Raw genomic sequence first — 26,858 nt, 5'->3', positions numbered from 1 at the left:
TGCATTTTAGAAACTAGCCATGGCAATGTGTGTAGTCTGAGGAGCATGGCAGTGACAAATCGAAACCCTTTATTCTGATCTTAAACTGAAGCAGTGATCATGGGCATTCTCAGTCCTGCTTTTCAAACAAAAGTTTCTGACATTTGCTGTAGGCTTTGCAAGGTGCTGTGCTATGCAGAATAATGCCCAACCCTGCCTTCCTTCCTCTTTCCCGCAGGATGTCCACCTCCTAACTCCTGGAACCTATGGATTACCTAGGTTATATGGTGACGGGAAGTTAAGGTTGATAATCAGTTGATCTTGAGATGAGATTATCCTGCATTATCTGGATGGGCTCACTAGAATCACAGGGTCCTCATAAGAGGAAGAGGGAGGCAGAAGACGTAACAAGAGAGAAAGCAGCATGAGAATGACTTGGGCTCTCTTGCTGGTTTTGAAAATGGAGGAATGGGCCATGAGCAAAGAATGTGGATGGCCTCTAAAAGCTAAAAAGGCAAGGAAATGGTCTCCCCCAGAGCATCCAGAAGGAACAGCCCCGAAGACATCATCAGTGAAGCGGTGAGAGACCCATAGCAGATTTTCAACTGTAAGGTAACACATACATTTCTCACCTCTAGACTTGTGGTAATTTGTTACAATGGCAAAAGGAATGAATACAGGTACCCTTTTACAGATTAGGGAAATTACTTTCAAGTCTTAGTTCATTAATTTAAAACATGGATTGTTAGTGACTTTTGTTGGAAGTATTTTTTTCTGCATGTATTTTATATCTTCTAGTCTAATATGAAAGACATGTCCTGGTGCTATCAGCTGGGTCTTTGTGTTTCCATGAGCTGCTCAAGCATTCAAAGCTTGACCTTGGTGTTCTCTTGGTCTATTTCAAAATTTCACAGAATATCAAAATTAGAGTTGTTCTGTGACCATGATGGATCGAGGCACAAAAAAGCCCACTCTAATTCTGTCTGAACAAAAAACAGGAACATCCAAACCACAAGAAAAGCCATAGAGCCTTCTATCTTGGCTAAGTGAGTGACCACAGCCTTTTCTTTTCTTTTTCTTTTTTTTCTTTTCTTGCTTCTCCCACCCTCCTTTTTCTTTCTCTCTCTTTCTTTCTTTCTTTCTTTCTTTCTTTCTTTCTTTCTTTCTTTCTTTCTTTCTTTCTTTCTTTCTTTCTTTCTTTCTTTCTTTCTTTCTTTCTTTCTTCTTTCCTTCTTTTCTTTCTTTCTTTCTTTTTTTTTAATTTTTTTAAATACCAGTTACATCTTTAGCCTCAGGATAGTCTTCCCTCATACTACATAAAATTTAAGGTATAGACTCATAGGATTACCACTGCTTGTTGACAGAATCCAATCTAAAACATAGCCAAGGGCAGCCTGGGTGACTCAGTGGTTTAGCGTCGCCTTCAGCCCAGGGCATGATCGGGGATCCAGGATCCAGTCCCACGTCGGGCTCCCTGCATGGAGTCTGCTTCTCCCTCTGTCTGTGTCTGTGCCTCTCTCTCTCTCTCTCTCTCATGAATAAATAAATGAAATCTTAAAAAAAAAAAAAAAAAAAACCATAGCCAAGCTTCCTTAACTCTTTTCAAAATCATCTGATATAAACTTGAGACCTGTAGGTCTTTTCTGATACCTTCTTACTGAGATGCTCATCAATTTTCCATTGGTGGTTTTATTTATTGCTAAAATGAGTAATAAACCCAGTCTGTCCAACTGAATGTGTGTTCTGGTAGTCTTTAGCTGGAGGGCATTGACAAAGTTTAAGTTTTTTATTACATAGATATTTGATCATTTTTAAAAAATTGAGATGCATTTCAGGGGCACCTCAGTGGTTAAGCATCTGCCTTTGGCTCAAGTCATGATTGCAGAGTCCTGGGATTGAGCCCAGCATCAGGCTCCTGCTCTGTGGAGAGCCTGCTTCTCCCTCTCCCTCTGCTTGCCACTCTGCCTGCTTGTGCTCTCTCTTTGTCAAATAAATAAATTGTGTAGGCCGAGAAAAATCAAGGCCATCCCACCTAAAGTTTAGCATTAGCACAAGTACAGCCATCTTAGATCCCTGTGAATAAGAGCTGAACTTTACGGGAAAAACTGCAGAATGTCCTCAATGTCCTCGGCAGGGAATTCCATATCAGAAAGACAACAGAGCCCACACCTGTGGTAGAAAGTCCCATCTTAGAATGAGAACAGGGCTCAATGCCCTTGAAAGCCCCATATCAAAATGTAAACAGAACTTGAGAAATTCTTCCACCCCTTCTGAAAATCCCCTAGACCAGCCTATAAAAAACCCAGCTGTAACCCACTTCGGGGTCCAAGTCTCTGCTCTGCTGTGTCGGGTATACTTGGACCCAAGCCAACCCTTGTGTGCTTGCATGGGTGTTGGCTCCTTGGTGGTTTCTCGGATTTGCAATCTTGGGCACAACAAAATATATACATACATACATACAATCTTAAACAAAATCAAGATGCATTTCAGATAACATAAAATTCACCCTTAAAAATTGTGCAGTTTGGGGATTCATGGGTGGCTCAGCGGTTTAGCACCTGCCTTTGGCCCAGGGCGCGATCCTGGAGTCCCGGGGTTGAGTCCCACGTCGGGCTCCCGGCATGGAGCCTGCTTCTCCCTCCACCTGTGTCTCTGCCTCTCTCTCTCTCTCTCTCTGTCTATCATAAATAAAAAAAAAAAAAAAAGTAAATCTTTAAAAATAAAAAATTGTGTAATTCAGTGGATTAGTATAGTCACAATGTTGTGCAACTGTTATTGCTATCTAAATCCAGAACATTCTCATCATCCCATCATACTCATTAGATGTCACACCCCAGTCCCTCCCCTCTCCAACCCTTGGTAACCACTGATCTACTTTCTATCTCTATGGATTTGCATACTTTGGATTTTTCATATAAATGGAACGATGGAATATGTGGCTTTTTGTGTCAGACTTCTTTCACTCGGCATAATATTTTCAAGGCTCATCCATGCTGTAGGGTGAATCAGTACTTCATTCCTTTTATGGGTGCTTAATATTCCATAATATACATTTTGCTTATTCACTCATCATTTGACGAACATTTAGATTGTTTTCCTCACTTCCTGATTTATGAATAATGCAGGTATGAACATTTTGTATAAGTTCTTGCGTGGTCCCATGTTTTCAATTCTCTTAGGTATATACCTAGGAGTGGGCTTACTGGGTCATATGGTATCTCTTATCTTTAATCATTTTAGGAACTGCCAAACTGTTTTCCAAAGCTATTGTGCCATTTTCCATTCTCACTGGCAATGTATGAGGGTTTCTATTTCTCCATATTGTTACCAACACTTGTTATTGTCTGTTTTCTTGATTATAGCCAACCTGCCAGGAGTGAGATGGTACTTCATTGTGGTTTTGAATTTTATTTCCCTGATGCTTAGTAATAATGAGGAGCTCTTCAATGTGTTTTGTTGGCCACTTTTATATCTTATTTATTTATTTATTTATTTATTTATTTATTTATTTATTATTTAATGTTTCCTTTTTTTATTTTTAAAGATTTATTTATTTATTTATTTATTTATTTATTTATTTATTTATTTATTATAGACATAGAGAGAGAGAGAGAGAGAGAGAGAGAGAGAGAGGCAGAGACACAGGAGGAGGGAGAAGCAGGCTCCATGCCGGGAGCCTGACATGGGACTCGATCCCGGGACTCCAGGATCGTGCCCTCGGCCAAAGGCAGTTGCTAAACTGCTGAGCCACCCAGCAGGGTGGATCAGCCACTCCTGATCCCCTAATGTTTCCTTTTAAAAAATATTTTATTTATTTATTTCAGAGAGAGTGAGAGAGCAGCGAGAGGGGCAGAAGGAGAGGGAGAAGCAGGTTTCCCACTGAGCAGGGAGCCCAATGTAGGACTCGGTCCCAGGACCCTGGCATCATGGCTTGAACCAAAGGTAGATGCTTAAACACCTGAGCCATCCAGGCACTCCTTCTGTATCTTTTTAAATTTTATTTGTTAAAAGTGTCTAATGAGGGGTGCCTGGATGGCTCAGTTGGTTAAGTATTTGACTATTGAACTCAGCTTGGGTCTTGATCTCACGGCTATGAGTTCAAGCCCTATGTTGGGCTCCATGCTGGGCATAAAGCCTACTTTAAAAAAAAAAAAAAAGAAAAGAAATATCTAATGAGATCCTTTGCCCATTTTTCAAATTAGTGTATTTGTTCTTTTGTTGAATGGTTTTTTTAAATATATTCTGGAGGGCAGCCCCGGTGGCGCAGTGGTTTAGCACTGCCTGTAGCCCTGGGTTTGATCCTGGGGACCCTGGATTGAGTCCCACGTCGGGCTCCCTGCATGGAGCCTGCTTCTCCCTCTGCCTGTGCCTCTGCCCCTCTCTCTCTGTGTGTCTCTATGAATAAATAAATAAAATCTTCAGTAATAAATAAATAAATAAATAAATTCTGGATACTAAATTATTATTAGATATGTGATTTGCAGATAGTTTCATTCTGTGGGTTGTCCTTTCACATTCTTTGCAGCACAAACATCTTTAGTTTTGTTAAAGTCCAATTTAGCTTTTCCTTTTGTTTCTTGTGCTTTTGTTGTCATAAATTCATTGCCAAATCTAAGATCATGAAGATTTTCACCTATATATTTTAAAAGTGTTCTATAGTTAGATCTTATAGTTAGGTGTTTGATCTTTTTTGTTACTTTTTGTATATGGTATGAGTTAGGGGTCCGATTTCATTTTTTTGCATATAGATATCTAGTTCTAGCCCCATTTTTTAAAAAAATACTAATCTTTCCTCATTTAGTGGTCTTGGCACCCTTGTCAAAAATCAACTGATCATAGATACATAGGTATATTTTTGTACACTCAGGTCTATTCCACTGATCTACATATTCATCCTTATTTCAGTATCATGCAACAGATTACTGCCGCTTTGTAGTAAGATTTAAAGTCAGGAAGGGTGAGCCTTCCTATTTTGTTCCTTTTCAAGATTGTTTTTTGCTATTCTGGGTACTTTTAATTTTCATATGAATTTTAGGGTAAGTTTATCAATTTCTGCAAAGCAGCATCTTGGATTCTAATAGGAATTCTCCTGAATTTGTAGGTCAATTTGGGGAGCATTGCCATTTTAACAATATTAAGTCTTCCTATCCATGAATATGGATGTCTTTCCTTTTATTTAGATCCCTTTTATTCTTTCAAAAATATTGTGCAGTGTTTATAGAATAGGTATAGCACTTTAAAAAATTTATTCGTGAATAATTTCCTCTTGGTGTTGCTATTATAAATTAAATTGTTTTCTTATATGTTTGATTTTTTAAATATTGATTTTGTATCTTGCAATCTGCTAAAGTCTTTTATTAGCCTCTTTTCCACTTGGAACAAAAATCTCAAAGTTCAATTTTTTGATGAATTTCCTAGGATTTTCTACATATGAGATCATACTATATGGAAATAAGGATAATTTTATTTCTACTTTTCCAATCTGGATGTCTTTTATTTCACCTCTTTTGCCTAATATCCCTGACTAGAACCTCTACTACGATGTTATAAAAAGTTTGTGAGATGATATCCTTCTTCCTGAACTTGGTTAAAAAGTTTTAGTTTTTCACTATTAAGTATGATGTTAACTTGATTTTTGTAGATACTTTATATTAGGTTGGGGTGGTTTCCTTCTATTCCTAATTTGTTGAACATTTTTTATCATGCAGGGGTGTGGATTGTGTCAAATGTTTTGAGATCATTGAGATCATTATGTGATTTTTGTTCTTTATTCTATTAGTATGGTTTAATATAATTTTTCTGAGATAAGTCTTATTTGGATACAGTATATAAACTAGTCAGCTCCATTTTTTTTTTATAGTACTTGGTTGAAGATTTTGGCATCTATATTTATAAGAGATATTAGTCTGTAGTGTTTTTTAAAATTTCTTTAGATATTTTTGTCTGATTTTGGTATCAGAACACTGGCTTCATAGAATAAATGAGGAACTGTTCCCTTCTACACTTTTGGAAAAATTTATGAAGGATTGATATTAATTCTTCCTTAAATGTTTAATAGAATCCACCAGTGAAATCATCTCATCCTTGGCTTTTCTTTGTGGGAAGTTTTTGTTTATTAATTCAATCTCCTTGCTTTTTTTTTTTTTTTTTTTTAAGATCTATTAAGGTTTTCTATATCTTCTTCTATTTTGGTAATTTGTCTATTTCTAGAAATTCGTCCATTTCATCTGTTATCTAAATTGTTGTTGTAAAACTGCTCATAGTATTTTCTTACAATTCTTTTATTTCTGTAAAATTAATAAAATATCTTCTCTTTCATTCTTGATTTTAGTAATAAGACTCTTCTTTTTTCTTGGTCAATCTAGCTAAGTATTTGTCAATTTTATCTTTTCAAATCACTAAATTTTGGCTTTATTAACTCTCTGTATTGTTTCCTAATCTTTATTTTATTTGTTTCTGCTTTAATCATTATTATCTCCTTCTTTCTGCTTGCTTTGGGCCTAGTTTGTTTTTCTTTTTCTAGTTTTGTATAGTGGAAATTTAGGTTATTTTATGATATTATTTAATAGGACTTTACAGCTATAAAATCCTTCCAACACTGCTTTAGCTCCATCCTTTTATGTTTTAGGATGTTGTATTTTTGTTTGCATCTGGCTCAAAGTATTTTCTATTTTTTTTCTAATTTCTTCTTTGTTTCATTTTTTAAAGAAGTGCATTTTAATACTTACATAATTGTGAATTTTCCAACTGTTCTTATTGAGTCCTAATTTTATTCACTGTGGTCAGAGAACATACTTGTATGATTTCAATGCCCATACATTTATTGAGGCTTGTCTTATAACCTAACGTGATTAGGTCTTATAACCTAACGTGATTTATCTTGGAGAATGATTTATATGTACTTGAGAAGAATGTGTATTCTGCTATTGTTCAGTGCTGCTATATAGATGCCTGTTAGATTTTCTTGGTATATATGTTGTTTAAGTCTTCAACTTCCTTATTGGTCTTCTATTCAGTTGTATATTATCTTTTATAAGCACCTATGGATTTAGTTTGCTAAACCTTGTTTAGAATTTTTGTATTTATTTGTGTCTGGAAATATGTGGTCCTATGAATTTAAGTTGGTGACTATATATGCTATGCTTCAAAGAGAAATTACTCATTATTCATGCTGTAAGTTCAGGAGATGCCACTGACCTAGAACTATTTCATTCTCTCTTGAAAGTCTGCTCAGTATGTGATTCTTATAATTTACCATTCTACCCCTGACCCAAGAATTATTTTTTTTAGTAGCAGTGGTGAAAGAGGCATCGACTTCAGGCAACTTTGCAGCTTGGTCTATGACTCAGCCTCTTCTACTTCCTCCTCTAGACTTTCTCTGGACTGCAATGTAGGTTTTTGTTTTTATAAAATGACATCTTTTGACACATTTCCCAGTGATGTCTCAAAAACAGTGTGCCCTTTCCAAGGTTTAGTTACTCTTCTATGAGGGTTTTCCAGAACACTTAGTCTTCTTAGGCCAAAAGTAGAAGATCTCATTTATTCTTTATCTGACTGAAATATAGATTCTGCCCTTCCTATTGAGAGGGTGGCTTTCTCTAGTATCTACTCTAAATTTTTTCTTTCTTTCTTTCTTTCTTTCTTTCTTTCTTTCTTTCTTTCTTTCTTTCTTTTTCTTTTTCTTGCTTTTTCTTTCTTTTTGTGAGAAGGATAGAGAAAGAGCAAGAGAGAGGGAAAAAGAGAGAGGAGAGGCAGAGGGAGAGAGAAAGAGAGAATCCCAAGCAGGCCCCATGCTCAGTGCAGAGTCCAGAGTGGGGCTCAATCCCACAACCCTGAGATGATGACTTGAGCCAAAAGAGTTGGACACTCAACTAACTGAGCCACCCAGGTGCCCCTACTCTTAATTCCTCATATGGAAGATTAACTCTCTTACTTATATTATTGAGTCTCTTCTCTGCTTTTTTCCAGTTGTTATCTTTTCTCTTTAGTGTCTTCAATTTCTCCCCTACTGGTGGCTCCTTCCCCTCAGTTTATGAACATTCTCAAAGACTATCAATACAAGAAAACCAGATAACACATCTCTCTTGATGTGTCTTTTTGTACCACACCCTCTTTTCATTCTTCTGAACCAATATGCTCCTTAACCACTATGCTATTACTCTGTCTTTATGTCTCATTCGAATTTAAACTTCTTAAAAACAGTCAACACTAAGAGCCTTCACTTCTCCACCTCCTATTTACTTCTTAACTAACGGCAGTTTGGCATCTGTTCCTAACTGCCTAACTGGTAACTGATGTTACCAAGGCCTTTCTAGTTTCTATAGTCAGAAATTTCCAGTTTTTCTCTCACTTGATCTTTCTGTAGCACCATTGCTAATCACTCCTTCCTGGAAGCTTAGACTTCTCTTGGATTTGAAATACCACTGGTTTTCCTGGATTTTCTCTGATCTCTTCTACTTGACAGCTTCTCTTCTTTTGCCCACCTCTTGAAATATTGGTTTGTCTCAAGTTTCTGACCTTTGTGCTCTTTCATCCACAAACTTATACGTTGATGATCCTAAATCTATTTTGTCATATTATCTTCCTTTCCTAAACTCTAAGACAAGCATATCCAACTCTGCCAACCATATCCACTCAGTTATTCTGAGTATTTCTTTCCAAACTTGCCCCACACTACACTTATTTGTCCAATAAGTAGTATCTACTATGTGCCTGAGATAATAGCTATTTCTACATTCATGGAGCTTATGGTCATCACCTTATTTTTTTTTTAAGATTTTATTTATTTATTCATGAGAGAGAGAGAGAGAGAGTCAGAGACATAGGCAGAGGGAGACTCAGGCTCCATGCAGGCAGCCCAATGTGGGGTCTCCAGGATCATACCCTGAGCTGAAGGCAGACGCTTAACTACTAAGCCACTCTGGTGGCCCTGGTCATCACTTTATTACACAAAGAAGCATTCTCTTTGGTCTGTATTACTTTTGTCAGAGAGATGAATCACTATTATCTCTCCACTCAACCAAGCCAAAATCTAGACATTTCTTTAGACACATATTCTCTCTAAACTCCTAATTCTAACTTGTTCTGAAGTCCTGTTATTTCTACCACCTCTTGATTTTTCCCCCTGTTTGCTATGTCATTGCTGTGGTTTATGTCCTTAGTACTTACTAAAATGAAAATAGAACCTCCTAAGTGCTTTTCTTTTTTTTCTCCCATCCTTTGCAATGCTTTACATACTATAATTCAAACCTTTCAGAGGCTTGCTGTTGCCTTGGATTGGTACACAATTTTCATCCATTTCTTGGTTGCTGTTATCTTCCTCCAGTTTATCTCTCACTTTCCCAGCACATTCCCCCTTGTGCAGGAAACAGGCTTACTGAGGAATTATATCTTGTTGAAGTATGTATATTAATTCTTGGATTTTTTTCTTACAGATGTGGTCTGGCTGTGGGACATCTTCTTTCTATCTCTCTTCTAAACACTAGCTACTTCAATGTTTGGAGTAGGGAAGATGGTTGGAGAAGCAGAGTTAATCTGATTTAGTTTGCTTTTGGTGGCCTTTGCTGATATGGTTTCCATGTGGGTTTTACCTGGCTCCTCTGTCTCCAAGGAACTCCCCTAGAAGAGCAGACATGTCTTATTTATTCTAAACCTTCCAATAGTACCTTCTCTAGGTTGAGGATACTATTGCTTGGTCTTATGGCTGCTTGAGTGGTTTTATGGGTCTGTCACTCCGTTAACCTCTACATTTCTTCATGTGGAGCTACCAAAGTCCCAAGGTCCTCTTTTATACCCTCTCAATTTTATAATATTTTGCTCCCCAAATCCTCAGAGACATTCTATAGTTTAGTTCCTTCAGGCTCTCCCAACATGGACTACTCCTAACAGACCTACTGCCTCAGAAAAATCTAAACCAGAAGTCAGGGACGCCTGGATGGCTCAGTGATTGAGCGTCTGCCTTTGGCTCAGGTCGTGATTCCCAGATCCTGGGATGGAGTCCCACATGAGGCTCACTGCAGGGAGACTGCTTCTCCCTCTGCCTATGTCTCTACCTCTCTCTGTGTCTCTCATGAATAAATAAATGAAATCTTAAAAAAAAACCACACTGAAGTCAGCATTCACTTTTTTTTTTTTTTTATTCAAGTATACTGCCAAATTTGAGAGAACTTATTGGCTAGCTCACTTTCTTCCTTTCAGTGGGATATGGGGGACAGTACCTAGGCTTATAGGATCCTCTCCCAGGATCGGGTCTCACAATGTGAGTGATACTATCTGGGTGATCCAGATGTCAATAGATACATTTGAAAATAACTGGAGATTGATGATGGTAATGGTTGGAGAACAATGTGAGTGTACTTAATGCCACAGAACTGTACTTACACGTGGTTAGAATGTAATTTCTATATCATGTGTATTTTGCCACATAAAAGAAAAAGCATTTATATATGAAACACCAAAGGGATTGGTGGGAGAGGGGGTTCTGCAGTTCGGCAGGCTTCTATTTGATAAAGGAATGCCAGTTTTCATTTTTTACAGGTGTCTTGATTGTGTTCTCTTGGCGCTCTCTTAGTGTGGGGTAAGAGAATGCATCTTCCTTCCCCACTAGAGAAGGGAGGAACTAGTAGCGTTTCTCAATAGGCACTGCATGCCCTACAAGGCTGATGATTTATTTCTGCCCTGGTTCCTCATTGCTGGGAATTAGAGTGTTGGGGTTCTGGTTATGTATATTTGTTTCCCTTTCATGGCTGCCTGCATTTGATATGTAATTGGCCTAAGATCCCAGGCTGAAATTTGGAGGCAGAATAAGGATCCAACCCCCTGAGTGAAGCTCAGTTTCAGCTGAGCTATTGGAAGTGGGGCAGAGATTCTACTATGACAATTTTTTTGGGAGGCCTCCCACCTTCCATTGTGCCTTAATGCCTTGCTCCTGTAAATACAGGGTTCTAAGAGAAACCACTTAGACTCAAATCAAAATAATTCTTTACTGATTGGTTAGAGCACATAAGGTTCTAGAATAACTAACTTGAGTACCCATGGATATTCAGTTGACTCAGTCTTTCTCAATCAATTTAGGGAAGTGGCCAGGATCCCATTTGAATCTTAGTAGTTCTAATAGCACATGGATGCTCTCTTCCACAACTTCAGATAAGGGATGTTCTTGATTGTGGAAAATGAAGAGACAGGCAACGGACGTGAAGAATTCTCTGTAAGGGAATCCATTGCCTTAAAGCACCATGAACTTCTTAAGACTCACTGTGTTTCATTCTGTTGCCACCCAGCATGACTCAAGTTTGACCATTTGGAAAAAGCAGCTATTAAGAATCTTGCATGTGCTATGCCAGCTGTATGTCATTTTTAGAATATGGCTTTGGTTCTCTATTTTGAGAAGGCATTTTATTCAGTTTCCAGTTGGTCAGCATTACTAAGAGACACTCAATTCATCAGAGGTTACTTACAGAGCAAGCTCAATTGGGAGAGGGAGATGCAGTGATTCTAAAGCATTATGAATGCAGTCCTTTCAAAGAGATCCAGCTTAGTTTCAACTTGAGATGCTACCATGTTCTGCTAGACAGCAGCTGCCATCCCATAGTTCAGTTTTTTTTTTTTATCATATTACTAAGGAATTCTCAGTGTCTTGTGAGTTATTTCAGAGATGTTTGAAATGATATTCTTTGTTATTCTAGGAACTTGTTTGATAGAAACTGTTGTGTATTCTAACGAAAGATACTAGGTCCAGAGTGGATAAACCCTTTCAGCAAGGAGTAACTTACAGCAAAAGCAACATTTTCTCCTCTTATCTCAGATGCTGGTTTTAATACTGAGAATGGTCAATACTCACAGTCTTAGCCTAGAGCTAAATTTGATAAAAACGAGTTTCTTTTTTTAATGTTCCTTTTTTTTTTTTAATTGACATATGCTTTTCCTAGAGTTAAATGCACAGATCTTAAGCATATGTAAAACTTAATGAGTTCTGGGCAACCTGGGTGGCTCAGCGGTTTAGCGCCGCCTTCAGTCCAGGACGTGATCCTGGAGTCCCAGGATCCAGTCCCATGTCAGGCTCCCTGCATGGAGCCTGCTTCTCCCTCTGCCTATGTCTCTGCCTCTCTCTCTCTCTCTGTGTGACTATCATAAATAAATAAATAAAAAAAATTAAAAAAAGATGTATCAGTAGTTCTCTGAGCTTGTGTATCTGTAAGTTAATTATTTCACAAAAGTGGGAAATTTCAGCCATTTGTTTTGAATTTTTTTTTTTTTTCCATCTCATTCTCTCTTTTCTCCATTTGGGACTCTGATTCTGTACTTAGACTGTTTAATATTTCCATTTATGTCACTGAAGTTTTGCTCACTTTTCCCAATTCTTGTTTCCTTTTTTCCTCAGAATAGATTTTTATTGATATTTCTTCAAGTTCACTAATTTTTATTCTCTAATCTGATTTTACATTCATTCAGTAAAATTCTTGTTTCTGGTGTTCTAATTTTCAGTTCTGGAATTTTCATTTGGCTTTTTTTCATGGTTTCTATTTCTCCTTTGAGATTATTATGATTTAGCTTGTACTTTAAGTCCTTAAACATATTATCATAACTTCTCTAGAGTATTACTCTGCTAATTTTAATACGTGAGCTACCTCAGGGACTGTTTCTATTACTGAGGTTTTGTGGGGGTTTTTTCCTCTTGATTATGGGTCACCTTAACCCATTGTTTTAATTGTATGTTAATTTTTGATTATATACACAGTAACTTTTTTTTTGTAATTCTTTATAGAGACTCTAAACTCTATGATCTTCCTTTTATGAGTGTTGGTTGTTTCGTCTAGTAGGTCAGTTACTGGTTTGTCACCTTGACCTTAGGTATGCTTGGTCTTATGCCTTGTTATAAACACATCTCTGGTGTTATAAACCAAAATCAACTGACCAAATTTAAAAATCTAATTGGTTTTATTTAAGAATTCATGTGTTGGGGAGCATCCCATCTGGCAAATACAGGGGAGTTCCAAGAAGTTGTACAAAATGAAAGGCTTTTATAGGCAAAAACAAGGCAGGACAAGCAACTTATTAGGAAAAGAAAAGAAAGGATCTTTATGGGCAAGATCCCTTAGGAGGAAAAGCAGGGGATCTTAATATGCAGATTACCTCACAAGTGCTGGTCAGAAAATCCCTGACTGGTTTAAAATTACATTTCTAGGAGAAGCTGAAAGAAAATTTAGGTGGTATTAAGGCTTGGTGGGCTTAACATAAGTGACTCCATTTTGAACCTCTTGTTTCTTTTTAATACTGGAAAGCCTTAATGTCCCTTAAGCCCTTCTAATTTTGTAAGACTCAACTCTAAACTTTTATCTTTTCACTTGAATCTTCTCTACCTTTCATTAAATGTGGACTGGAAGTGTCCCCAGGGAAAATGGAAAGGTGGACCTCATCCAGTGAATGTGGTTTTGTTGCTTTAAAGGATCTAATCCTGGGCAGCCCGGGTGGCTCAGCGGTTTAGTGCTGCCTTCAGCCCAGGGCCTGAGCCTGGAGATCCAGGTTCGAGTCCCATGTTGGGCTCCCCGCATCGAGCCTGCTTCTCCCTCTGCCTGTGTCTCTGCCTCACTCTCTCTCTCTGTGTCTCATGAATAAGTAAATAAAATCTTTAAAAAAATAAATAAATAAAGGATCTGATCCTCTACAGTTTCTGCCTTCTTATGGTTGCTCTCTGGTACCTTCAATAGGTAGTTGTTTTCTTTTTTTTTTGTTTGTTTGCTTAATTTGTTTTGTTAAGAGATATATGATTGCTATCTTTCAGGGGCTTAGTTAAAATAAAGTACTTCTCCATTACATATATATATGTTCAATAAATATATAAACATAAATATATGCATGTTCAATAAATATATGTATGTTCAATAAATATATTGATAAATGAATAAATAAATGGAATAAACATATGTAAATATTTGAAATGGAAATTTGAAACTGAGATTTTCGTGAAACTTCCATCTTTACAAAGGTCTTTAAATAGTGATTTTCCTACCAAATTTTGTTGTAAGATACCAGTATTTGGGTTGAGTCATTTTAACACTAATAAAACATTTACATTGAGAAAAATATATAATCTTATACAATTGAAAGGCAAAGGGAGGCTCTAGGTCACTGCTTCTAGCAGCTGGAAGGTCAGAGGCAGGTTAACAGGGAAGGGGAAGATTAAATCCTGAAGTCATCTGCTCTAATTTCTCTTAAGCCATAACTGAGGACTGGAAAAATATGAATGCACTAATGCATTCCAGAAGAGTGGGTGACAGTGGTTTTATGTCACTTTCTGTTACAGAGGTTAAATTTTAATGTACAATGAAACTCCATTTTGCCAAGTAAGAGAACCTGGACCAATTTACAGAAAATTCTAGTAAAATAACATAACAGGCTAATGTTCATAAATGGTCAGCTTTTTCTTTTTGAAATAAAGGTGGCTGAAATAAAGAAAAATTTTAGGACAAGGTCTGGACCTTTCTGCTTATCCATAAAAGGAATGAATTTAATTGTTTTGCATTCTTAAATTTTCCTATAACATTAACTAATAAACCTACTTATTCCTTCTTTGTTCCACTACGCACAATCATTTTTATATGCATATTTCAGGCTAAGGGTAGTGCTAGGCCTTGGTTACATATAGATAAAAAGACATAGTCCCTCCCCACAAGACCTCACTGGAAACTATAAAATGTGTAAATATTGACATATAAACCAGAAGAATCCTTGGGAAGAGTGTTTAAGTTTGCTCGAAAAGAAATAGGGAATGTGACTCATAAATTAGAACTTGAAAACAAATTCAAAGATTTTTTGATAAATTAGATGGTGAAGTTGTAGATGTAAACAGGAAATGGAGAGAACAGTAGAAGAAAAGCATACAGCTATTGTCTCAGAAGAAAAAATGATGATAAGGCAAATGTAAATATGAATCAACCTGCTGCAATTAAGGTCCTTCGGTGATTGTTATTGTCTACTGCAATGTATGGGTTCGGGCAATTGTGTATCATTTTATGGTAGTGCTATTTAGCTCTTCCTTGTTACCAATGGCCTAAAGACTAGTATTAACCAACTTATGCTATGCAGCTATGCTTGAGGGTACAGCTGCAAATTTAAAGAATTTGGTCTGTGAACAGGTTTTATTTGGCCAGCACAATCATTTAAACATTTTTTTTTTTTTTGAGTCTGAATGTGCTTACCAGTTTGCAACGACTTCCACACGTCTTTAATTCTCTATATATGGTACTTCAGACACAGGTTTTCTTGCTGATCCCTACAGGTATTTTAGTGTGCAATCCTTAATCCAGAGGCTGGTTTTATGATCATTTGAAAAATCTTTCCAACATAAGACGCAGTATGAATAAACAATTGGATTGAAGTTGATTTTAGAAGTTGTGCTGTTTTGTGTTATTATGTTTGAGTCTGAGAAAATTCTGTTACTTTGGACAGTATAATAAACAGTGTTGGTTTTTATGGATGAATTATTGGACATTAGTCCAATTATCCAGCCAGAAGGGTTTAAATTACAAGGGCCTAGAAATTAGCTTGGACACATGCCTCAGCAGTGACTTTAGGAATGCAGTTACTGAAGCTGACAAAATAATTGTTGTGTTGCACAGTATCATGCTTGAAGGAGGGAAAAATAGTGAAAATAAAGCAACAATAGCACAACAGAGTTGTTTCAAGGGAAGTGTTATCCTCGATAGAGGCAGAACACAAAATCCTCTGAGATCTGAGTAAGGGAGATCTTGGAACAGAATCTCCAGAGGGGCAGTGGTTGTGATTCCAATCGGCCCCAGTGCTTTTCCCAGAATTGTACCATTCCCTTTATTTCTGTCATTTTGTATCTTGCCCTGATTACCTAGCTCAGCTCCAAGGGCCGTGCTTCTCTCCCTAGAAAACTCTAGCCCCTATTTAGATGGAACTCCTTTGTGTTTTCTACTTCAGCACACCAGAGACACAAAGGAGTATTAGCAAGTAACTCTCCTACATACTAAGAAAGATCAATATGTATATAAAATTTAAACAGGGAAGACTTGTTTAAAATTGTTCAGCATATTCCTGATTCTCCAATAGCTATACTGTTGCCTCCTCTCCTCACCTATACCTTTATCAGACACCTGTCTCTGCCCTCCTAGGGCATCTTCTGAGGACCAACCACTTTGCTGTAGTGACTCTCAAGAGCTTTTCTAATGATCCGTCTGCTTGGGATCTAGACTACTATAAAAGACTTCCTTTTAAATCAGTAAGTCTAGGGACGCCTGGGTGGCTCAGTAGGTGAGCGTCTGCCTTTGGCTCAGGTCGTGATCCCAGGGTCTGGGAATCGAGTTCCTCATCTAGCTCCCTGCAGGGAGTCTTCTCCCTCTACGTTTGTGTCTCTGCCTTTCTCTGTGTGCCTTTCATGAATAAATAAATAAAATCTTAAAAAAAAATAGTAAGTCTATTTCCTTATAATTTTGGGAACATTTGCTCTGTTTGGACATATGAGAGACAGTCTTCTTTTTCAGTGGATTTGCAGCCCTGTTGATAATTGAAATTTCCATCTGTTAATGATGAAGGCTTAGATGCTTAGCTGCACCTACTTTTGAAGCTTTCTAAGATTTATTCATAGAATAGGAGAGGGATAGGATTTTACTTATTTTAGTCTTGTGGCTCCTAATCATACAGTATAACAAGTATTCATGGAATAAATCTCAGAAGTCTCAGCCTTTGCCCAAGGTCACCATTTTATCAGCATCTGGCACAGTTGCCATATTGTGTTGTCATTATTGTAGTCCAGTTGATAGTGCTTGGTGAGCCAATACAATAGTGCTCATATGCTAGCACAAAGATCTGGGGTTAGTTGGTCCTATGAAATTACCACCAAAGCAATGGAGGGGAAGGATTTCACCTAAACCATTACTGAAGCTGTTAGCACCTGATGGACTCTCTTGTTCCTCCAGAGGCTGCTGGTGACTCCCAAGCATTGATATGTTAATGACATGTGTGGGTTATAGCTACTGTGTGTATTCAGGGGAATACTAATAGCTAAATTAATTGTTATTCTGAAAATTGATGAACAGTATTTGTTAGTATCCTTGTTTACCACAATGTCCCATTATCAGTATGGCCAATAAAATACATAAAATGTGTTTCTGATGAGACTTATTTTTAGTAAATATAACATGAATTTTATATTCAAATAAATATTGTATTCACTGAAAAAGTAAAGAATTCTGATGTTGCTGCCTTTAATTAAAATGTTTTAAAATCTGCTTTGTAGAAATTGCCTTTAGAGGTTTTAGCAAATTCTTTTGCATATTCTCAATAGTGACAATTTTTTAAATCATTTCTGGGTGACTTTGATTTTTGGAAATAGCCAAGAGTTATTTGGTGTGGACTCTGGTAAATAAAGTGGCTGATCATGCTAGGTATTATAATTTTGCAAAGGGAAATAAAGTTGAATGTGATGATAATAATGAGGTTTTTGTTTTGTTTTTTACATCAAGCTGGCTGCCTCAGATCTTCCTCTTCTCATCTATGCAGCAGAAGAAATTATGTTGCGTGAATATCAGCATGATATCAGTAAATGCCTCTAAAGCCTCTGACAATGTTTTCCAACCAAAAGGTTTTAACTTGAAACTTTCTCATAAAAAGTGAGTAAAACCTCTTTTCTCTCCAAGTTGCTTTACTGAAACTGCTACCATGAGACATGTTGTGAAAGGAAGGACAACTTTCATTTTTTTGCTCACTTTTGTATTTCCCATATTCATATTCTGCATGGCACGTAGTAGTGCATTCAACAAGTATTTGTTGAATGAACAAAATGTAAACATGTTGACTTTTCTTTCCAATAAACATTGGCTCTATGATTGGATGTGTTAAAAAGATAACTTTTACCTAATTATAATTATAAATTGTAAGGGACTAAGTTTATACTATTAAAATAGATTATTTTTGTTTATATTAATATATTTTAAAAGATAATAAAAGTTATTTCATAATGATCACCTAAGCTTATTTAGATTTTGTTATGATCTGACAATATTGGGCAAATATTCATAGAAATTATGATGGTTTCTTGTTTTTCTATTGAGTAAGCAGAAGGATCCTGCTAAAAAGTCATTCAGAGCTGGTCATTCTTTACCCAAAATCTTCTGTTTTTATTTTTTAATTTTTTTAAAAAATTTATATATGATAGTCACAGAGAGAGAGAGAAAGAGGCAGAGACACAGGCAGAGGGAGAAGCAGGCTCCATGCACCGGGAGCCTGATGTGGGATTCGATCCCGGGTCTCCAGGATCGCGCCCTGGGCCAAAGGCAGGTGCCAAACCGCTGTGCCACCCAGGGATCCCTACCCAAAATCTTCTACTGGCTCCACATATACTAAAATGGTCTAGGGACCATTGGACGTTGGACTGGGTAATTCCCATTGCTCAGAATCCACTTTTGCAGATATCTGCATGGTCAAATTGTTTGTCTGTAAGTTCGAGCTATAAATTATAAGCTTCTGGAAGGTAATTTTTCTAATTGTCTCATTGATATTAGGAGTTCTTCAGAAAAAATTAGGTTCAATTTGAAGTAACATTATCTGAAATAAAATTAAGGTAGATGAAAAAGCAAAAACTCAGAAATGGTATTAATAGGCAGATAATTCTATTTGAAGTCATCAGAGGTAGATTGAAAAGCCTGTCTTCACTTTGCAGGATTTCGTCTTTTCAAGAGAAGGAGAGTAGAGGTGGAAATATGATTTTTTTTAAAGATTTATTTATTATTTATTTATGATAGACACCGAGAGAGACAGAGAGGCGCAGAGACACAGGAGGAGGGAGAAGCAGGCTCCATGCCGGGAGCCCGACTCAGGACTCGATCCCGGGACTCCAGGATCGCACCCTGGGCCAAAGGCAGGTGCCAAACCAAAGACAGGAGCCACCCAGGGATCCCATCTTTTCTATTTTCTAAAGATTTTACTTACTTACTTGAGAGAGTGCATGAGAGAGAGCACGAGAGGTGGGGAGAGCCAGAGAGAGAGGGAGAAGCAGGCTCTCCACTGAGTGGAAAGCCTGATACAGGGCTCAATCCCAGGACCCCAGGATCATGACCCAAGCTGAAGGCAGATGCCTAAGGGACTGAGCTGCCCAGGTGCCCCAGAAACATGATTTTCTAATTTACTTAGGTTGGGTTAGTTAGTGAATGTGTTGGTCTTTACCTATGTTAATATTATGAAGTGACATATTAATGGTCCTTCAAATTTATTGTCACTTCTCTTTATTTTCTTATCAATTAGGTATGTATTTTATTTAATATTCCTATAGCCACATTTGATTAATAAAATATCTTCTAAGAGCAATGCTTTGGTGTTCTTTTAAGGCTGGTATACTTAGCCCAGAAGTAAATAAAAGAACATTGCCATTTTAGGAGGTACAGCTGAGAAATGAGAAATACTGAGATGTTTGCCAAGGGACAAATATTTGGTAGAAAGAATACTTCTTATTTTCTCATTGAGTCTGAGAGTGTTAGGAAAATGGAGAAAATTTGTGGAGATCTTGTAGAGAAAATATCTAGTTGACTTTTAATAGAATATAATCTTGGAAGTGAAAATACTGATATATACCCGTGAGTGTAAATTTTATTTTACAGAGACATGATCTTAATTAAGTGGAGTATTATTAGAGTTTTATAAACTCTTTCGTTATCACTTCATTTCCATCAAGTTATGAGAACAGTTTCTGTTATAATGTTCCAGATCTTATTTTTTTTAAATAAATGTGTCTATTTGGATTATCTATGGGAAATCATCCCAAGAGGGGATGTACTGCATTATAGTTTTATAAGGAAAGATTTAGTGCTAGAAATTAGAAGAGAAGCTGTGTCACTGCACTTTAATTTTTGACCAGAAAGATCATTTTCAGTAACTTTGTTTTGAGAGTTAAACTGTATTTTGTATTTTTAGGCAGACTGGGGATTTGTTGCTAGTGTTTTACCAGGAGGGAGAATCGTAGAGGATTAGTAAGGTCAGAGGAGTTTTATTTCTTAATTCATTGCATAGAATCCATAGGGCTGAGATAAAGGGTGGTTTGCAAATGCACTTTGGAAGAGAATAGTCATTTATTAGGCTTTTTTTGATATGAAAATTTTTTATTTGTTGTAACAGCATTATTGCCACAAATCAGATAGGAAATATCACAGTAAAGCTTTCTTTGTTATAGTCTTTAGAATATTACTCTTCTATATTAAGCTTATTCTAAAACTGTGATTTCAGAGTCCCAGTATTCCAATACCTGGTTATTTAGTTCTTCCTGAGGTAGATAAAATGTTAGGATCAGATTTGTATCAGCTTCCATATTATTAGTTTTCCTCTCACTTTCTTCGTTGACTTTGGAAAAACAGCTGCAAAGGTTGGCTTGAGACCTTTTATGACTTCTCTCACTCACAGATTCAACTATTTTAGTGTTGACCTTTGTCCCTTCTCTCAGGGATAGAGATAACTTGATACCACTAGTCACGGAGAAGGAAATTGAACATCAAGGATCAAGAGAAGTAAACTAGAGAGAAGCAATATCAGTGAATTTTAAGGCAAAAAAGAATAGAAATACCCTCTGGGTATTTTCACATAGAATCAGGTTTAGAAGCAGATAAAAATGTTTTATTGTTTTAGTTTTTTCCTCTAGAAGCATAAAAGGAGCTGAAGAGATGGAAAGCCATAAAGTCTTACTTGAAAAAGAACTCTGATAATCTTGTTAGGCTGAATTTAGATTGTTACCAAATGTCTTTTTCTTTTTACCTCTTTTACTTGTAAATACATTTCTAAGTTCTTTCTGAATTTTGAGCATCTGTGTTTCACCTGAAATGCTTCTCCAGATAACTTAACAGATTGCCTGATTCTTTTATTGCCAACATATTAATCTTTCTTCCACACACCCCCTCAAACATATATGCCAATAATTAAGGTTTATTCACATAAAGGAACATGCTTATAAAGTCATCATCATGTGTGTTGCCACAGATTTATTTTAATTACGACATTTATCACTATCTAGTACTTTCTTGTTTGTTAATTGTGTCCTCCCATTAGATGGTAATTTTTATGAGAAGGAATATTCATTTTATCAACCCAGAGAGTGTTAAGTACACAGCAGATGTTAAATGTTGGTTGAATAAATGGATAAACGAATCACCCAAGGCAGATACCTTCCACAGTGAAATACTACCCTATTTTGACTTTGCAGAAAATACTAACCGTTGTTGGGAAATCCATACCTGAGTGTTCACCTGTCTACTTAACTCTTCCACTTGACTGTCTGTGATAGGACTCTCGTATTTACCATGTCCATGATATACCTCCTAATTTCTCAAACCAAATCTGTTTGAAGTCAAATCCATATTTTAATCATTTCAAGTAAATGGCTACTTGATTTCTTTTTTTCCTTCCCTTTATGTGGAAAATCTAGCAGTAAGTTCAGATAGCTATCCCTTAAAAAAATGCTTTTAAAAAATGTTTTTTTTTTTCAAATCTGTCTCCTTTTTTTCACCTTTCCATTTTTCACTTGGACCAGCTATCATTGTCTCTCATGTGGACGTCTTCAATTGCCTCCAAATCAATTGTTTCTCTGTTTCCATTCTTGCCCTCTATCATCTGTTCTCCACACAGCAGCAAAAGTGCTACTTAAAAAATCCTAAACCACTTGAGAATGCCTTCCCTCTACCATTAGAATACAATCTGAACTCTTTATTGTGGTTTTAAGGGCTTCTAGAAGTTCTGCTCCTTTCCCACCTGACCTTGTTCTGCAATTCTCACTAACCTCCAGCCACAATGATGTTCTTCCTTTTCAATAACTAGGCCGTGGTCACACCTGAACTTGGGGCCCGTTGAACTTGCTGTACCATCTGTGCAAGTTTTCTCCCAATCTTTTTTTTAAAGATTTTATTTATTTACTCATGATAGACAGAGAGAGAGAGAGGTAGAGACACAGGCAGAAAGAGAAGCAGGCTCCATGCAGGGAGCCTGATGTGGGACTCGATCCCAGGACTCAAAGATCACGCCCTGAGCTGAAGACAGATGTTCAACCCTGAGCCACCCAGACGTCCCAGTTTTCTCCCAATCTTGTCATTTCTAGCTCATTTTGTCATTCTGATATCAACTCTTAATCTACAAAACTGGCCCCCAGTCATGCTCCATCACATTCCCTAATTTATTTTCTTTCTAGAACTTAAACTACACAAAGTGACTGTGAACTTTCCTTCTGGAACAGAAACTTCGTCAGAGCAGAGAACAAGGACCTTGTCTTTCTTCTTCCAAATGATATCCCAGGGCCTAGAACAGTGCCTGACGTATGGTGTGCAGGTGCTCAGTAAAGGACAATGAGTGAATATGCAGATGAACATGTAGAGATATAGCTTCATAAAAGTTAAAAAGATAGCTGAAATATCCTTACCTCTCTTCTTAGTCATGGAAAAGCTTCAGACTTGCAAAAACTACCAAGTGACACAGAGATAATGTAGGAAGCAAAAGACAAATAGTTTTGTGAGCTTCAAGCTTCTGAGGAGAAAGGGAGAGGTGGGGAAAAGCCCATGTGTTCAAGTGACTAGGGAAGAAGCAAGTGCCAGTGTGAGTGGCTCTGCTACTAGTATGCACGTGCAAGGGTCCACATTATTATGCCTTCCTGCCAGCTGCCATTTGTCTGAGACATTAGGGGGGCAATGTCTGGAATCATTGGAAAAGGGTACTGTCTGTAAATCCTACATAAGCAGCAATCAGTGCTTTTTCTTTAAAAAACATGAAAAGTTTCAATTAAGTTTTCAAAAGAAAGGTTATCTTTGAGATGTAAATAATACGTTAACACCGTACTCATCTCTAAAACGCGAGTTACCGTTAACGTGGAATGTGCTGAGCCAGTAGTAAATTGATATCCAGCCTGTAGTTGCCAGAAGATTTTCGTCTTGTTTCCTGGCACAGGAGGGAAAATGCAAGGGAGCCCTCGTCAGTGAATTGCCTGCCGGGGCACTGCCCTATCTATTTCGGGCAAGGAGAGATGGAGAGGGCGGACTGGTTTACGCTATCAGTAGCTTCTTGCTGAGGGAGCTCAGTTTCAAAATCCTAGAAACCATATGTGTTGGTTTAATCAGAGTTTGGCCCTGAGGAGAATTAAAATGAGAGGAAATTCCACAATTAGAAGGTGTGGAAGTGGAAAGCCGACGAAATCAAGCCCTTAGAGAGGCAGTGTGGGTTGACGAGATTACATTCTTTGGGTGTATAATAGGCCAAGGTTTTAATTTCCAGATTCTTTCACTTAAGAGCTTCTGTGTCTGAATTCTAGTGGAATGGAGGCCTGTCCAGGCTTTTCTTCCCTCCATTATAAGGGCCTCACCTTTGTAGTTCTTACCTACAACTGAAAAAGGGGAGACTCCCAAGTTTGCAAGAGGTCTGAATAGAGGTTTGTACCAAAGGCCTAGACAAAAAGCCTAGCTTTAAAATGGGCTTTGTTCTCCTTCTTTCCCAGGATTTATTTCCTATTCTATCAGGTTGGCTTTTTTTTTTCTAAAAAAAAAAAGTCTGAATAACGAAGAGAAGAAAGTTTCATGGAGGATCGTTGGAGCCACTGTTTGTATTTATTTGGGATCCCTGGGGGGAACCTCTGCTAAAATAATGTGGCCACAGGTTATGGATTGTGCATTGGTAATTAACATCGACATGAAGCTGTGCATGGGGAAGTGGCCCAATCAGATAGGACGGGACTGGGACAAAACCTGGTGGCATTCCCAGTACTGATGGCTAGATTGAAACTGAGTTTAGAAGTTTTGAGGGATAAGTGGATGCCTAGTCTTAAACCCACTACTAACATAGAATTGTTTTATTTTTAATTTTTTGAGGAATGTTCATATTGTTTTCCATACACCAGTTTACATTCTCATCAGGTATGGAGGTACTCTCTTTTTTCCACATGCTTGACAATACTTTTTATCTGTTGCCTTTTTGATAAAAGCAACTCTGACAGGTGTGAGGTGATACCACATTGTGGTTTTGATTTGCATTTCTCTGGTGGTAAGTGATGTTGAGCATCTTTTCATGTGTCTGTTGGTCATTTGTATGTTTTCTTTAGAGAAATGTCTATTTGGATCTTTTGCTTATTTGTTTTAATCAGGTCATTTGTTTTTCTGTTGCTGAGTTGTTTGAGTTCCTTATATATCTTGATATTAAACCCTTATCAGATATATGGTTTGCAAATATTTTCTCCCATTCCATAGGTTGCTTTTTCAGTCTATCGATTGTTTCTTTTGCTGAATAGAGGCATTTGGCTTGGTGTAATCCTACTCGTCTGTTTTTGCTTTTGTTGCCTGTGGTTTTGGTGTCATATCCAAAAATTCATTGCCATGACCAATGTCCAGAAGCTTTTTCTCTATTTTCTTCTAGTAGTTTTATGGCTTAAGGTTTTCTTCTAGTAAACCTTATGGCTTACATTTAAGGGTTTTTTGCTTTGTTTTGTTTTTACATTTAAGTTTTTAATCCATTTTGAGTTGATTTTTGTATACGTATAAGAGTCCACTTTCATTCTTCTGCATGTGGTTATCCAGTTTTCCCAACATTGACTGAAGGGATCATCCTTTCCCTATTGTTTGCTCTTGAAACCCTTATCAAAGTTTGGTGACTGTAAATGGTTGAATTCATTTTTTATTTTCTTAGTCTGTTCTTTTGGTCTATATGTCTGTTTTTATGTCAGTACCATATTATTTTGATCCCACTTCTGAATATATATTCAAAAGAAATGAAAACAGGATCTTGAAGTGATATCGGTACTCCCATGTTCATTGCAGCCTTATTTACAATAGCCAAGATATGGAAACAACCTAAATGTCCATCAACAAATAAATGGATAAAGAAGATGGCATATGTCTGTATATATACACACCACGTGTTAGCTTTTGGAAAACTAGCTTTTGTTAATAGTGAATTGTTGTGATCATTTCACAATATATACATACATTAAAACATCAAGTTGTATACCTTCAACATATACAATTTTCATCTGTCAGTTATACCTAAATAAAGTTGGGGGATAAACCAATTAAAAAAAAAGAAACCCAGCATTAACCTTAGTGTGTAAGGAGTACACAATAAAAAACAAAAACAAAAACAAAAACAAAAAAAAAACAGTACAAAGACAACCACTAACAACTAGTAGAGGTTTAGAAATGATTTTTTTATTATTCACATGTACATTGGCTACCTCTACCTTCCTCAGGAACTTTATTCCAGTTCTCATTTCCTTTACTATCCCTTCCCTATCCTTCAAATATAGGAATAGCCCTTCACAAATGATTTTGAGTCTACAATCTGCTATGTACTAGGGAGAAAGTGATAAAATAATCTGTACTTCAAGGTTTAAATAATCTAGGTAGGTAAATATACATGCACACAAATTAATTTTATATGGTATCTTATGTATAATAATATAAATATGTTTGATGGGTACAGATAGCACTGATGCAAAACAAAATGCTTAAACCCATGTGAGGTGTGTGAGGTGTTAAGCATGAGATACTTAAATGCATTTAGCAATAGGGCTGTGGAAGTACTAAACAGCTGACTAATTATTGTATTATTTGGGACATGATTCTTTTTTTTTTTTTTTATCAGAGAGTAGAAAGGCTACTTTATTTAGTCCAGCTCTGTTTTATTTATTTCTGAGACATAGGCCTGTTAGTAGAAAATTTGAAATCAACAATAATGTATTTATGTAACTCCAGTATAGTTAATTAGAATATAAACTTTTAAATAAGAATGTAAGTGACTTAAAACAGGTTCTTTTTAACACACACACACACAAAATGATAGTCTCCTGGCTTTTTGCATGGTTTGTCAGGTTTAGGTCTTGTTTGTAATTAAGTCTTTCTCGTTTTCTTTAAAATCTGGAATCTGAATGTGTTTTAGAAAAAAACGCACCAAGGTGCCTGGATGGCTCAGTTGGTTGTATCTGACTCTCGGTTTCGGCTCAGGCCATGATCTCATGGTTGTGGGGTCTAGCCCCTCATGTGGCTCTGCACTTAGTATGGAGTCTGCTTGAGATTCTCTCTCTTCCTCTATCTCTGCTCCCCGCCGCCACTTGCACGTGCGTGCACACACACACACTCTCAAAATAAATAAATAAAATCTTTAAAAAAAAATAGAAGAAAAGCACCAATGTATAATAAAACTAATTTTATAAACCAGGATTTAAACCAGGACTTGGCTTAGATTAGTTTGTTGAAGCTACGTGCCTATGAATTCTAACTTCTTTTCAGTACTTTGGCTGTTGCATAAGCAGGGATTTATCTGAGGCTGGTGCAATAAACTAAAATGGTTATTATATTATCTTAAATCAAAACTATGTGATAATCCATGTTGAAATTAAAGGAATTTGAAGTGAGTTCCTCTTTTACCTTTTATTCAGTAACAACTTTAGTTTAAATTATGTTATTCAAAGGCTACTGGAGCTTTCATAAATTATTCATTTGCAAAGATCTAGCTATTTCAAGCCACATCCCCTGAAACAGAATGGGTTGAGTAAGATGGTTTCATTTTGCCGAAGCATTCATAAATATCCTTTGCCTTACTTCCGAAACTAATTTGGATATCTCTTAGCTTAAGGGACACTTATTTTCCACTATCAAGTTATCTCATCTACTAGTTCCCCTTTCTTGAACAACCTGAGGATGAGTTTTTCTCATTTTGATTACCTTACTCAGTTCTAAACTGAGAGAAAATTAACAGTATCTCTGGAAATTTCAGCAATTCTTGAATCTTCCTATGTAAGCCAGCCTTTTCCTTAACATTTGTGATCTCATGTCTATCAGAAAAGCAAGAGCTGTTTTCTTTTTCTGTTTTCCAATATTTACAGATTTCAGTAGTAATATGCTTATTCACCA

General features: G+C 36.8%; 1 pseudogene; it reads left to right on the top strand.

Moving 5' to 3' along the window:
• The first annotated feature begins 439 nt into the window (after nt 1-439).
• The window catches only part of LOC111094486, a 33,851-nt pseudogene continuing 7,432 nt past the window's right edge, over nt 440-26,858 (top strand).

This window comes from Canis lupus, chromosome 38, assembly GCF_011100685.1.
Source record: "Canis lupus familiaris isolate Mischka breed German Shepherd chromosome 38, alternate assembly UU_Cfam_GSD_1.0, whole genome shotgun sequence".
NCBI lineage: Eukaryota > Metazoa > Chordata > Mammalia > Carnivora > Canidae > Canis > Canis lupus.
The sequence above is the reverse complement of the archived record's forward strand: the minus strand, read 5'-3'. Positions and strand labels throughout refer to the sequence as shown.